This window comes from Piliocolobus tephrosceles, chromosome 15 (genome assembly GCF_002776525.5).
Source record: "Piliocolobus tephrosceles isolate RC106 chromosome 15, ASM277652v3, whole genome shotgun sequence".
Classification (NCBI taxonomy): Eukaryota; Metazoa; Chordata; class Mammalia; order Primates; family Cercopithecidae; genus Piliocolobus; species Piliocolobus tephrosceles.
Window position 1 is genome coordinate 96,902,533 of NC_045448.1, and position 14,452 is coordinate 96,916,984.

At 38.9% G+C, this 14,452-nt stretch overlaps 1 long non-coding RNA gene across 1 annotated transcript; it reads left to right on the forward strand.

Moving 5' to 3' along the window:
* The first annotated feature begins 10,108 nt into the window (after positions 1-10,108).
* Positions 10,109-13,657, forward strand: LOC111528433. The gene is made up of 3 exons (XR_002726980.1): positions 10,109-10,230; positions 13,076-13,299; positions 13,620-13,657. It is a non-coding gene; the product is annotated as an uncharacterized LOC111528433 (long non-coding RNA).
* The last annotated feature ends 795 nt before the right edge of the window (positions 13,658-14,452 follow it).

A 14,452-nucleotide genomic window follows, 5' to 3' on the forward strand; every position in this document is an offset into this window, starting at 1 on the left:
TATTTTGTTCAGATATAAAACAGATACAAAAATCTGTTTCGTATCTGTTTTGAAGGATATTGATCTGTAATTTTTTCTTTGTATAGTGGTCTTGGCTGGTGTTGATATCACATTATTGCCTCAGAAAATGCATTGGATAATGATACCTCTTCCTCTATGTTCTGAAAAAATTTGTGTAAAATTTCTAGTACTTTTGCCTAAATATTTGACAGAATCTACCAGCAAAAATATCTTGGGTTAGAGTTTTCCTTAAAAAAATGTTGTTAATTACTCATTCAATTTCCTTGACAGATAGTGATGTTACAGCATTCTATTTTTTCTGTCAATTTTGGTTAATTGTGTCTTTCAAGGAGTTTATACACTTCATCTAAATTTTTAAATTTATTGGCATAACATTGTTCATATTTCACTTGCTTTTCTTTCAGTATCTATGGGATCGTTGCTGTCTCTTCCTTTATTCCTGATGTTAGTCATTTGGTTCTCTTTCTCACTTTTTCTTGTTCTGTTTTTCTAGAGGTTGATTCATTTTACTGATTTTCTTGAAGAGCCAACACAGATAGCTTTTGATTTCATTGTTTTTCTCTATTGCTAGTCCATATCCGATTTTACTGATTTCCACCCATCTCTGGTATTTCCTGTCTTTTGCTGATTCTGGGATTCATTTCTCTTTTTCTAATTTCCTATGGTTGAATAACAAATCATTGATTTTATGTATTTTTTCCATTTATCCATTTAAAGCCATACATTTATATTTAAATATTCCTTTTACTGCATTCCAACATATGAATATATTCTGTCGCCACTATTGTTTGGTTCTAATGTGTTCTCTAACCCATGGCCTATTTAAGTTTTTTAGCTTAAATATTGGGACAATTTTTAAATATTTGGGACTTTCTTGATACCTCTTTTTAACATAACTAAGTTGTGGCTATAGAACAGACTCTGTATTCTTTTAATTCTTTGAGATCGGTACCACTTGTTTAGTGGATATTGCTTTCTTTCTGAAACATCCCATGCGATTCTAATTTATAGTTAGGGCTGATAACCACTGGGTGGAATGATCTTCTGGTTCTTTCCTAATCTGATAATCAATGATTCTGTGCTTTCTTTTCTTGGAAGGAAGGCTTTAGCAATGGTATTTCTGACTGAGAAGTGGTTTAGAGACAGCAGACTTAATTGCAGGCAGGCTTTTCCCAGCAGAATCTCTCCCTTAGATATGGATTTCACCCGGAGCCACTGATGGAGTGTGTCACTGCCCCTCAGACAAGGCTCGGAGCCATTTGTTCCAGCCTTACGTGACAGACCCAGTTACCATGATTCATATCCCTTTCAGTGCTGACTTATTTGTAAGATGTGTTCAAACAAGAGGCAGAAGCCACCTCTACTAATAGCATTTCTACATCGCAGCAGTGGGACTTGTGCTATTAATAAAAGAGGAGCACTTAATGAGTTTGATTCATTTAGCAGTCTCAGAGGCTGACAGATCATCTGCAGAATACATTAATTGGGTGTATCAAATAGTCTAGGAATGAACACCAATGTTATTAAAGACCCTGTGTCAAAATGACTTCCACTGCCAAGTCATAAAACTAAGGCTCTGGAGGGAGATATTATGTATATAGATCAAATCCATCTAAGGCATTTGTAATATACATTTCCTCTTTGCTTGCATTATTTTAAAGTTAACTCTGCTAAAGCATCTATTCCAGCAGAGAGGCCACTGGCAGTCCCAGTGTGACCATTTTGTAACACTGCAGGTCAGAGACAGGGCATGTGGAGAGGAAAATCTCACCAGTTTCTAAATTTGGACCAGAAGACCCCTTATGTGTTCCATTCAATGGGAGGCTCTGTGATTCCTTAAAATGACCCATTAGTTGTTTTCATGCTGTTGACTTGCAAGGATTCTCAATGGCTTGGCTCTGTCTTTCCTTTATTTGCTATCCTAGATTTCTAATTACCCATTTTATCACCTACCTTAGGGGTTCTACAAGTACTGACTACAGAAAATGGAAAAATGATAGGTGTCAAAGGTGTTACTTGAAATAACGTCTTTTGTTTTTGTTGATTTATTTTTTTAAGTTGCTCCTGACACAGTTAAATACACCCTTATATTCTCTCTCATTTAATTTGGACAGAAACCTTTCAAAGCAGATATTTTCATATTCACTTTTACAGATAAGGAAAACAAAGTCCAAACAGTTAAACTGTCCAAGGTCATACTGCAAATTAAGATTAAAGCTCAGGTTTAATCCCAAGGTCTGTGATTTCTCACAGTGCTTTTGAGCTCTTAGAAGATATGGGACATCTGTCATCTGATGATTCTTTCTAGTCACCTTTAGACTTTGTGCCAACCCTAATTTTAAAAATATAGTCTTCTGAGACTGTTTCTAGGTTGACCAGATGGTCACAGAGAAAATACTGTTGAAAGTTCCATTCTCCCTAAGTAAGCCTGACCTGTTACACCAATAATTTTACCCGAGTTCGTATTTTAGTTGCAGAAAGTGGCTTAATGGGTGATATTATTTGATGACATTTTCATGTTGAAAGGTAGTTTTGGTAATCCCAAATAAAGTAGTTAGTCATGTGAAAATGTCATATAGCCAGTCAAGGCTTGTTTGGGAGATATATTTGGATACAGATAGGATTGAGCACAAGGCACTCTGAAATGAGAGCATTATGGGCAGTCTGAGAAGGAAAGCAAGCCAAATCCAAATAGGACAGGGCTTGGCCTGATGAACTGAATGACAGCTGCACTATACAAAGGGGCATTCACCCAGGCTCAGTTTAGGTCATTAATGATGGGGTGATGGGGAAAATAGTATTTTCTTACTGGTAAGCAATATGGAGTCATCAGCACTTTCCTACAGCAGATAGTAGTTCAGGGGCATCAGATGGAGCAGTGGAACCTGTTTTCAGTCTCTAAGGTATTGGGGCTGAGGCTAAGTCTGATAATATGTTTTGCGATGGTCAGGAGTGGCCTAGAGTTGGAGTAGGCTTGGGTCTGCAGGTCATGACAATCCCATGGTGGAATTAATATACAGTCCCAGGTAGACTTATTGCTGGATATAGGGTTGCCACTACTAACCTAGGCTACTCCTCTGCTACCAAGTGTGCTTTCCAGTGCACCTAAATGAATAGAAGATGAACATGAATATCATATATTGCATAACCTTTTGACTTCTGTGTGCAGCTACCCCAAGCGAACACTTGAGTTTCTTCTAAAGTAGCATGGTTTGTTTCCTGGTTCTAAATTGTTCATTTATGTATACAGGTGTCAGTAGTGACTGGTGTGGTGTTTTATTGCCCTATTATAATTTTTTTCTCATCTAATCCTGCCAAGTGCAAGAAGTTGTCTGAATTGCCCTTGCTTCTTTCATACCTAGCAATTAACAAGTACTTAAATATAATTTTTAATAAATCCTGGGTCAGTCCTTCTCTCTTCAGAGCAGGACATCAGATAATATTGAAAGAGATAATATTGAAAGAAGCGTGACATAACCAATGGTGTCTGTAAATGCAGCTTCCTGAGATTATTCTGTAGTATCTGACAATTAATGCGTATCTTTACATATCAACTTTGTTAAAGTGTGGACCTCACATGTTAGTGTACATATAGTTACATGGAGAGATTGTTAAAACTCAAATTTATAGCACTGCCACCAGAGTTCCTGGTACATTCATTCCGGAATAGGGCCTGAGAATTTGCACTTGTACTAAGTTCACAGGTGATGCTGTTGCTGCTGGCCAGGAGACCACGCTTTGAGAATCACTGTGTTAGGAGTAATTTAAGCATGTGAGATAAATGAGACTTGAGGTTAAAAGCAAATGCTTCAAAATCTGACATAGAACACTTTTGGGCTTCCTCTCTTAGGAAATTATGCATAGTAGTATCTTTGTTGTTCCATATGAAATAGATGACTTGCCCTTTAGTAAAGGTCAGGGGTAGATGATTAATTGTTAACTCAGTCTGAAATGTAGTGTTATTAGCAAAAGCCTTCCTTACTCCTCACTAACGTGCGCTTATGACAATTTCTTCTAGAGGTAATCAGATATAATATATGACTAATATCAATTAAGTTATGGTTCTAATTTAGGATAGGCAGTAGTGCATCAAACCGGAAGCAGCCTCTATTAATTCCATTGAGCAGCACTCAGTGGAGTAGGAGGAACTGGCTAGGAATAGCTCCCTTGCTTTTCCTCCAGCCTCCTGCACTACTATCTAACAATCTAAGTGACCTGAATTCCCACCAGCACCAAAGGATCACATACTTGGAACAGGTGAGGCAAAGGCCCAGCCTGAGTTCCTATAAAGTCAGAGTTAAACTTTAAGGAATGCAACTTCTACGTCAGCAACCACTGCTAGTTAAGGAAGCACATAAATCCAAGACGTGAAGACCATGGCCTTGAAATCACCATGTCTTATTAAATAAGCAAAACAATTTTCACTCATCTCAATGACATTATTGAACTTTTATTGATGCTGGACATTCCTAGATACAGTTATCACCTACTTCCAAATTATGGAGTCAGAACAAGTGCATTTTATTACTTTTTTCGTTGTATTTCCAATTTCTGAAATTATCCCCTCTTCTGGGGCCTTTAGCTTGCCCTCATGGCTTAGATGGTAAATAACAAGTAATAAAATAAAAATGAGATCATGGACAATGAAAACATCTTGTGGTCTCTCAAGTTGGACACAGAAGTGCTTTTTAGTAATTGGCTAGAGTATAATTCAGAATTTGACTCTTGCCTAAAAGCTCTATTTAGCTTCAGTGTAGTTGCTAAGCCCACATGCTTTGTGACATGTTCTCACAGAATGAGGACATACTGTACATTTCTGGAATTTTTTCCAAATTACTTTTTATCCTGGATTTCAATATGCGGTTGAAAAATGTAGCTTCAAAAGTTCTTATGTATTGACTCTTAGACACTAGATAAGCCTTTGTTCATTGAACACATTGTGCTGTATATTGGGGGAAGATTTCTAGTAGCTTGTCATTTGTGAAGGTAATCTGTGCAAAATGTGCCCACTGTCTTTTCTAGAAAACCTCATAACTTGTTATTTGAAAAACATAAGCAGATAGGTATGTCTTTGATTGTGTGATGTAGGACATTATACTTCTAATATCATCATCATTCTCAGAGAAATGGCAGTTTGTGAATGTCAGACAGGACATGTGAGGGAATCTATTAGTTATTGGAAACATACTTTCTGCCTAATATTGTGCTGGGTTCCTCCACATATGCAATTTTATGTAATTCTTTCATTAACTGTATAAAATAATTATTTCAATTTCATCAATAAGAAAATTGATTTTCAGAAAAATTAGTAAATTATCCTCAATTATAGCACAGCTAAATGGCAGGCACTGGTTTCAAACTCAGGTGTTTCCAACTCCAAAGCTGACGTGCTTTCTGCTGTTGGTTCCATACCTGGCTGCACATGAGAAATACCTGGAGAACTATAAAACAAAGGACTAATTCCTAGGTTCTCCTCTTAAGCAATTTTAACTCATTTGGGTTGGGGTTGAGGCCTGGACATTGGCATTTTAACAAAATGCCTCATGTCCAAGTGGTTCTAATGTGCATTCGTTATTAGCTGAGACCCCTAATTGTCCTTTCTGCTTATAGCATTCCTTAACCCTTTAAGCTGTTGGAGAATTATGAAAGGACATAACTTTTCAGACATTTGAAAATGGGCTTGAGACAAAGAAGAGGACACTTCTATCCTTGGTAGAGCCACTCTACCTTAAAATAACTGGAAAAGGAGGGCTCATGGAAGACACCTATTGCTAGAATCTACATTATGAAGTGAAAAGTCAATGTTTTGCGTTTTAGATCAAATTAACTGGAACATATGTATGGATTTAAGAAATATTTTCATATGGTTATTCTGAAAATAAATGAAACAATGTAAATCTGGTAGATTACAACACACTGAAATCAAACACAAACTATGATAGCTATAAACTTCATAAATCTCCAAATACTAATGAATTATAGAAAATACACGAATGTAAGTATTTTTTCCTATTACATTCACTGATTTTTCTCAATCCTCTAATTGGTAACTGCCATTTTTAAAGAATGGAGTTGAACATGTAGGAAAACATCATGTTTGAGTTGGTTAAGAATAAAGCTAAAAAGTATGAGGATGCAGTAAGTCTCATCTCGTCTAAATGTTTTGGATCCACTTAAAATGAGGATATTGCCGTGAGTTATTTTAAAATAATATCTTTTAAAGTTAAGAGTTTGTATTATTTTAGAAATGAAGAGATAATTATTCTGATCAACAAATGATCAAATCAACTAAACAACCCTTCCATCTCAGATTTTTGAAGCCAAAAAAAGGAAAAATATTAAGACAAAAATTGGGAATGAAGGCAAAATAATGCAAATTTATTTAAATTAGTCAACTTTTTAGTTATGTAGTTAGTGACATCCTAGATTTAAACACCTTTTGAAATAAGATTTTTGAAATGCATCAGAGAAGCAGGGTATGGTGGCACACACTTATAGTTCCAGCTGTGTGGGAGGCTGAGGAGGGAGGATCGCTTGAGCCCAGGAGTACAGGAGTAGCCTGGGCAGCATAGTGAGCTCCACCTCTGAAGAGATACTATGTAATGACTAAAGCAGTGAGTGTGGTATGTGGGCTTGAAAGCGAAAGCAGTAAAGTGAAGGTCAAAATTGAATTGGAGGAAAAACATCTTATTAAATGAAGCTTGTGATTCCCTTCAGATTCAGCAGTTGGTCAGAACATTGCATTCTCCCAATGCCAATTTTCCTACCCCTTCCCAGCAATTTAATCCAGAAAGTAAAGAATTGGGATACAATTATGCATCCCAGGTTGAATGTGCTGTTATAGTGTGTGTATGGGAGACGAGATGATTTCCTTTCAAATTTGATTTTTATAAAATAGTTCAGATTATCTGAGATAATCTTTAATATCTTTTCCTGCTGCAAAACTCCTTGAAATTCTCTGAGATATAGCTCTGTTCATTATCTCTTTCAGAGAAGCTGTCCATATGGTCGTCACCTCATGGAATAGACTCAACCCCTTTTATCACCACAGGCAAATTCGTGGGGAGTTGTACTTCTCTGATGACTGGAATACATTTGGAAAAACTTAATTAAACTTAAAACGCTTTCTGTCTTGGCACTTGGGAGAGATGTTTGCCTCTTAGAAAGTTTTGCAATCAGGGTGTATGGCTGTTTGTTTACTCTGTCAGCTGGCAACCTCCCTGATTCCAGGAGCACCGTTGCGGGAGGTGGTATGAAGTATAAAGGAAACCAGCTGGGTGATGAACAATCAGTGCAGCCCTGCCAGAGACAGCCACATTTCAGAGTGCACTAATCATCTCAGTGGAGTTTATTGCAGTCATCATCATCCCTGATTTAGTCTGAAATGAGCAAGAAGAAGAAAAAAAGATCCTCATGAAAGTTCTCAAAACCCTGGTGACTACAAGTTATACTAGCAAATGTACTTGGAACAAATGGGTCAGAAATCAAACTGACATATGTGCTTTTTGGTAGCTCAAGCCATGATTATGTTTCACAGCAGATCCCAAAGGTAAACAGGTGAAAGCTTGGATCATGTGCAGAGAAAAGAAACAACACTAGGGTTATAGATACTTTTCTTTTTAAAGTTGTGTTGTTTGAATGAGGGATAACTCTGGGGGTAGCTAAGAAGATGAGAAGAATTGGAAGCTTTTCTCCAACTTCTTAATGAAGGGATGGGGTTTCCCAAATACAGAGATTTTATGAAGTTAATGTATAACAACTTCCAGGAAATCGACTAGATGACTAAATAGAGACAGAGATTCCTGGGTTGGCATTCTGGATGTAACCTAGGTAAGTTGCTTTACCTTGCCAAATCTTACTTCTCTCATTAACAAAATAAGAAAAATAAGAGCATTTACCTTGTCGTTTGGTTATACCGATTAGATCGCACAGATAAAGTGTGTAATGGAGTGCCAGACACATAGAGAGCGTGCACAATGTTACGAATTACCATGATCGGAGAAAGGATTGCTTGTGAGCTGTAGGAAGGAGAGAATGTATTTTACGAGAAGATGCTTTGGGAGGAACTGCAGTTGCCAGAACATGCCTGTCTTTCTAGCCTCAGAGGCAAGCTTTAGTATCTGCTACTCTGTGCCCTCTTCCCAGCCCTTCCCAGCCACACACTAGATCACTGCTTCTCAAATCCTGGATGAGAAAGTGCCAGTTTTTCTTTTTCTAAATTCCGAATTCATTGTAGACTACAACTTTTTATAAAACACAATTGAAAATAATTATTAGAAACAAACAGATATAAAAACATAAAATAGAGGCCTGCTGATCACATGTCTGGATATTTGTCCAATTGCTACAAAATCTTCGTAATGCCTACTCTCAATTTTATACTTATCTTGTTACAATAACACGCAATTTATGAATTGGCACCCGTGCATGGTGCTTGCTTTGAGGAGCACTGGTCTAGATTGTCCCATGACTTCTACTGTTCGTTAGGTCTCATTGAGATGTCCCTTGCCCTCAGTGATGGAAGCTTTCTTCCATCTCCCCAAGATTGGGCCTATTACCTCTCCAGTGCTTGCCTTGCACACTGTGCTTTCCCAAAACTTAAAGGGACCGTGTCTTTTTCACCTTCCCATTTTCATTGCTATCAAGACCTGACACACAACTGGTGCTCAATAAGCACTAAAAGAATGCAGAATGCATTTATTTCAAGTAAGGAGAGAATTAAGGTGAATATTGTTCAACTCCATAATTTCTAAATTTGGGTTGTGATCATTCCTGGCAATAATTAGACTCACTGCCTCTTTGGAAAAAATACTTTCCTGGCAGGAAAATGAAATTAATAAATAACAGTATATTTAGGCCCCGGGGAAGTCTTATTCATAGACCTTACCCAGAAAGTAGACTTTATTCAATGAGCTTCAGGAAGGAAATTGAAGGCTTAATTTGTATTTCTTTCTCAGAAGTAGACGTATAAATCTTTGGAAACTTTTTCTATCTTTGAAATATGTTGCCTCAGACAAGCCTTGATTCTGACAATTCACTGAAGACTTACTAAGAGCATAAATTGATGTCGGGGACAGTTGATCCAAGCAGCAACAAGGGATAATAGAAATACCAGCGACTGCCTCACCAAGGGAAAAGAAATGATTTTTTAGGGATAACTTCTTTTTCCCTTATAGGTAAAGGAGAAGCATGAAAATATGTTTCTATCTTATCCATGTAGTTTTGATACTTCATCTTTGAGAAAATAAATTGCTGATCACCATTTAATAGAATATGGCACTGAGCGACCAAAGGAAGAGAAAACGCTGCTCATTTGAAAGGTTACCAATTTGGTTATCACTTTCTGGGTGAGGGTCAGTATTTCCTAGCAAGTCAGACCAAATAAATGTTGAAGACATATGGAAGAACTAAGCACAGAGTCCACTGTTCCTTGGCTTTGCTCTGAGAAGAGAAGCGATCTCTTCTTCACTGAAGACTTTTCACCGACCCTGACCCCTCCACTGTTGTTAGCAGGGAGATGGATCTAAGACTGGGAGGCATGAACCCCTCCCCATGCCCCAAACTTCCTGTCTGTAACTGTGAAATGGGGGTCAGGTTGTGCTTGTGATGCTAAATATCTTGGGATACACCAGGAGGTCTCCTAGTATCAGCAGGAAATTATCCACAGTCTAATCACACAGACCCAGTGGCGCACACCTTCAGAACAAGAATCTCTCAGGGCTGTGGAGTAGGAGTCAGGCATATGGACCCCGCATGTGTACACTGTACATGACTTATGGATTGGGCTCACGGCTTTTCTTGTCCATGCATACAGCTATTTATTTCTATATGTATATAGCTTGTTATGATTAACAAATCAACATTTTAAAAAGAACTTTTAAATACATATCATAATTTTTTGCCAATGTGTTTTTTTCTCAACAGATAATGCAAGTACCATTGCTAACATGTATGGATTTATGAAAGCTGAGATTAAGAAGGAATCATGAGTCTCTACAAGGTTGGAGACCGTGATGTGCCCTGCCTGGCTGACTCTGGCTTCACACTCTGCATTGTGTGTGCAGGGAGCTTCTGGAGACTGACGAGGATCTGGTTACCTCTGCACAACACAGAAGACAGGTTGAGGAGGACAGAAAGCTGAGGGGCTTCTTCAGGGAAAAATAATCTCAGTGTAGCATCCCTGTAAGCCGGCCTCCGTTTTACTTGAAGGTGAGTTAGGGACATATGGAAACCCTTATGTTCCCAAACATCCCCCACATACGTTCTGAATGTTCCATGCTCCTGTAACCGGGAGAGCTCGTCCTTCACTGTGGAGAATCCACAGTGGACTGGACTCCAAATACTTGGTTTACAGTGAAGCCAGGTTGGTTTACTACCACGTTGAAGTAACACATCTCCCGTGTTCTTTTCTTGAAGGAACACCTTGATTAGAAGAGAAGGCATGAGATTTAAGGAATCTGGAAAGGGAGGAGAGTCCCATGAGGAAGGAACAGTGTGGGTTTTTCTGCCATTAATTTAGATTGGAGGCATGATGGTTCTATGTCAACATGGAACAGAAGGGAGGAGTCAGGAACTCCCATCCAGCAGAACAGGATGGGGTGGATGGTGGTCTGTGATGGAGGCAGAGATTCAGCCAGGTGGGAGAAGCCCAAAGTGTTACTACAATTCCAAAACAGTCCTGTTTGAGGCAATAGCCGGCCCTGGAGCTCCAAGCTGGCCCTAACAGCAGCATGGAAGTAGAGGCATGAGGCTGTGTGCAAGTGGAGAGTCCTGTGGGCTGCAAGTCAATGTTCAGGGTGTCTGCTTTGGAGAACAAGGATCTCATCACTAGATAGGTTTTTGGGGACTGGGCTCCAAATACCAGGAGAGGGGTGGACACAAGCCTTTAGCACCATGGGATGAGAGCCAAAAGCCAAGGGAGGTCATAGATCTAAGTGATTACAGGAGGGACACCTGGCAAGAAACACTCCTTGGGGGCTACCATGAGAACCCAGAGCATAGTACTGCAACATCAAGATTTGGGATGAAGATAAGAACTAAGCCTTGGGGCCATAATGATAGAAATGACAAGGCCATAGGCTGAGGCAATTTGAATACAGCTAAATACTGCCCAGCCTGGATCTGAGTCTGTGTACTATGGTGGTATTGTTACTGTGCCTCAGGACAATTTACTAAGGAGGGCTTCGGACAGGGAAGTTGGTAGTGATGCCTTCAAAGAAAGGGAGTCCTCTGAGCCTTCACCTGACCCCAGGGGAACATGGCCAGCTTTGGTCTAAGACATTCAGCCTCCTTAGCGTAGCAAAATGAAGCTATTCTTGTGTCCCTCTAGTGCAAAATTTGTACATTAAGTTGAGGAGCCAAATCATAGCCGCATATAAAGGGTTTCTTTACTGTGACTGTTTTCCTCATGCATAACTGCTCTTTGAGAAGTATGGGAAGGTGTGAGCAGTGATATCACAGTAGGATTTAGGCATTTCTAGGTCTCTTAATTAAAATGTCACCAGCAGAACTTCCCTTATTATTTCCTCCACTGTGAAACTCACCATGCATAGCGAGGGCAGGAGAGTCTGCCACAGTCTCTGGCACTGGAGAAAATGAAGTGAATAGGGAACATAGCAAGATAGACCTTGCTTTTTACCAGTGCTTGGAGTGGCCCCAAGGAAAAGGAGGGATGTTTGGGCACCCTGTTCATCCTTGAGACGTTGGTGGACTAAAAAGAAGGAAAGAGAGAAGAAGAGGCCTAACCAAATATGTTTTCAAGATTGGGTCCCTACTACCCTGCGACTGAAAACTGACATGTCCAGGTCACTTCCATGGGTGATGGGTCCCTCCTGACAGGTAGGGAATATGCTAAATATGTAGGATTGGCATTTTACAGGTGTTAGGAACTTGCAGTCTTCTTCAACTGCTCTATCTGCAGAGCTAAGCCCAGATTCTGACATACGGGAGGTCTATAATAAATATTTGTTGCATTTATAAGTGAATGGCCTTTTTCTCCCAAAGGCTGAAAAGGACCTCCGAAGACGCATTAACTTACTCAATAGCTTCCATTCAGCTTACCATTACCAGCAATGAGTAAGTTTATACATTCATGATAGTCCCGATAAAACAGCATAGCCTAAGATCATTACTTCTGGACAGATTTTGAAAGACTCCAGTGAGAAGCACTGTCTTCACTGTAAGTAAGCAGATCTGTTGTGACACTTCCAAGGTGAAGATAGCCAGCTTCAAAACCTATGTCATATTTATATTTTTTGATATAAGGTATGTCTGTATAATAGCGCCTCAAGGAACATAAGAAAGCATTTTTATTCTATCATATGAAATGCACACTACCTATTTATCATTGCTTTTTTGGGAGGAATTAATGAAATCTGTGACAGGTACCCAACAAAAGTTTAGGGTAAATGGAGTCACTGCTGGTACCAACCACAGGGTACTCTGTTGCTGCTGGATTCAGAGGGGGTTGCTTGAATTTGTTTTTTTTTTTTTTTTAAACCTGTTTTTGTGTCTTTCCTTCTCATTTTCAAGCTCTGTCTCTTCTCGTTTTATTTATTTATTTATTTTTGCTTCTTTTTTACATACTATTTGCATTTCCTTTTATGTTCAGCTCTGTTCTGGAATTCCCCAAGTGTTACTCCCCTCTCCAGTAAACCCCATGCAGAGCAATGGCATGCAGGAGACAGTCTCAGCTTCACATTTGGAATGAGCCAGTCTAAGAGATCATCTTCTTATGAAGGGACAGAAAGGTTCTCCCTGAAGTTATGCCAACACAGAGGTATTTATCAACTAGTTTTTACCACTAGAATTGGAAATTATATCAGAGCAGTTTCTAGAAGCTGTGCCTAATATGTGTAGTCACTGAAAAAAACTATGTGTTGACTACATGACTGGCTACTGAATGTATATATAAATAAGCATGGTAAATTTTACAACTTGACATAAACAGATGTAGACTGTAGTCATGCCATCTGAAAAGGGTGAGCAGCTTTGCAAAGGTTCCATCAAATCTCAGGAGAGCAAAAGCCTCACATTTCTTTTTCTCCATCCCCAGGGACTTGCTTGGATTTCTTCAAATCCATCATTTGTGTCGTGTCAGGCCACGACTGTTTATCTCTGTGATGAATACTTAATGCAAATGGAAAGCCATCCTGAGGGAGGCTGGCATCTGTACCTACTGAGAAGGCCAGTAAACGGCGTGTGAAGCACCAACGTCAAAAGCCATTAACACAAGTGAAAATGAACATTTTTCATCAAGGTCTAATAGTACACCAACAGGTAGGCCAACCGCTGTGCTGCCTGTTTACAGAAACACGTTGCTCATCAGTCAGCACAATCCTCTCAATACCAGTGTTCCTCCACATTTGCTTCTTAAACCTTTTGAGAGCATTAAATTAGCTTCAATTAGTAAAGCTAATATGTGCAGAAATACTGAACATTTTAATGTAATGGAAAACACCCTGCTGGGTGAGAAATATCATTTCTATCTGGAGCCCATTTTTGTAGCGCAAGCTGCTGGCTGCGTATCTTGAAAGGTTAACCGCAGGTTCATTACAATCCAAAACACTGATGTTGACATTGTTTTGCATTTCTTACAGATCATTAAAAAGCTTAATATTTATTTCTCTAGTGATGAAATTCCATCTGGAAGGATTTAATTCGTGGTTTTGAATTTTACCTTTTTCCCTGTTAGAGCACAAAAGAAAAACTATCGCATCATGAAAGTTCTCTATCATGTGAATGGTGTCCATACACACACAACAGTGAAATATGGCCAAGCAGCAATAATGAAACAGTCACCCTTTTCCTCATGATAGCCATGTACATTCCTAGCTCTCCAATACGTTGCCACCGTTAGCTCTGTTTTATTTATTGTGCCTGAAGCGTGATTTCCAATGGGAGGCTTTGTATAATGTATAATGGAATGCCGGTAGACTTCTAGCTCCCTGTGATTTAGATGCCAGCTTTATTCTCCATAATAAAAGGAGAGAACTAGACACACATAATGAGAAAATGCATTTTATCTACTGGCCGATGTTCATATGTTGAAGGTTAGAAGGGCTTTGGTTTTCAGCTGTCACTAAATTTCACAGATTTGGTGACATAATTTCACACCTTCCTGTGGATAATAATAATGAGAGGAGAATTTTAAATGTGAGATTTGACATTTGGCTGTAGTAAAGTTTACTACAGCCATCAAAGAATGTTATCTCAGTGATCAAATACAAAACAAAAATTAAATACAGCATTATGCAGAAGTAGTTATTTATCCTCACCCATCATATTGTGAAGGAAATTATTGTATCACTAAAAACGAAACAAAAAATAGTCTGGTGTTATAGCTGAAGGGGAAGAGTGAAGGTGGACGGAGGGTGAGAATGAGAGACAGGGAGAAAAGATACTAGTGTGTCCCATGGAATTCAGAGTTTCT